This window comes from Coenobita brevimanus, chromosome 7 (genome assembly GCF_032717465.1).
Source record: "Coenobita brevimanus isolate Jiangsu-jjx chromosome 7, ASM3271746v2, whole genome shotgun sequence".
Lineage (NCBI taxonomy): Eukaryota > Metazoa > Arthropoda > Malacostraca > Decapoda > Coenobitidae > Coenobita > Coenobita brevimanus.
In genome coordinates this window covers 22,814,616-22,815,670 of record NC_136960.1, presented here as the reverse complement: position 1 = coordinate 22,815,670, position 1,055 = coordinate 22,814,616, and positions in this window count along the sequence as shown.

The following is a 1,055-nucleotide window of genomic DNA, read 5'->3' as shown; positions in this document are numbered from 1 at the left end:
ACTATGTGGTTGTGTCCAGGAATGTAATAGGAAGATTGTTGGATGTGAGAGTTCTGAGAGGGGAGGGTGGAGGTATGTCTGACCACTACCTGGTGGAGGGAAAGTTAAGAGTAGGTAAGAGATGGGTGAGAGCTAGGAGGGTTAGGTGTGGCAGGGAGGTTTTGAAAGTGAGTGAGTTGGATAAAAGAGAGAAAATGATAGAGTATCAGGAGAAATTGAAAGATGAGTGGAACACAGTGAAAGATCAGGAAAATGGCAGTGTGGAGGAGGAATGGCAGTTGTTTAAGAGTGCTGTGGTGGGGCATGCAGAAGAGGTGTGTGGTGTGAGACATGTGGGTGGTGGTGTAAGAAAAGGAAGTGAATGGTGGTGCGAGGAAGTAAGTATGGCTGTGGCTAAGAAGAGACATGCATATGAAGTGTGGCTGCAGAGGAAGGACGAGGTGTCATATGAGAGGTATAAGGAAAAGAGGAATAGGGCGAGAAGGGTTGTGCGTGATGCTGAAGTGGCGGCCGATGAGAGGTGGGGTAGGCGGCTGACTGAGAATTTTCAACAGAATAAGAAAATGTTCTGGAAGGAGGTGAAAAGGTGCGAAAGGGAGAGTCTGGGAAGGAAGAGCGAGTAAAAACAGAGGATGGAAGGATGTTAACTGAGATGAATGCAGTAAGGAAGAGATGGGCAGAGTATTTTTAAAGATTTTTAAATGTAGAGGAGGAAAGGGTGGCTGAGATTGTGGCGGATTGATGGGTGCAAGGAATAAATGTGTTGGGAGAATTGAATGATTCTTTGATCACGAAGGAGGAAGTAGAGAAGGCAGTAAAGGAGATGAAAACAGGGAAAGCTGCAGGTATGGATGGGTGTGCTGTGGAATGCCTGAAGGGTGGTGGAGTGACTATTGTTGACTGGTTAGTAAGATTGTTGAATGTGTTCTTTGTGAAAGGTATGGTGCCAATTGACTGGGCAAGTGCTTGTGTGGTCCCATTGTATAAAGGCAAGGGTGATAAGTATGAATGTACTAGCATTAGGGGTATAAGTCTGTTGAGTGTTGTAGGTAAGG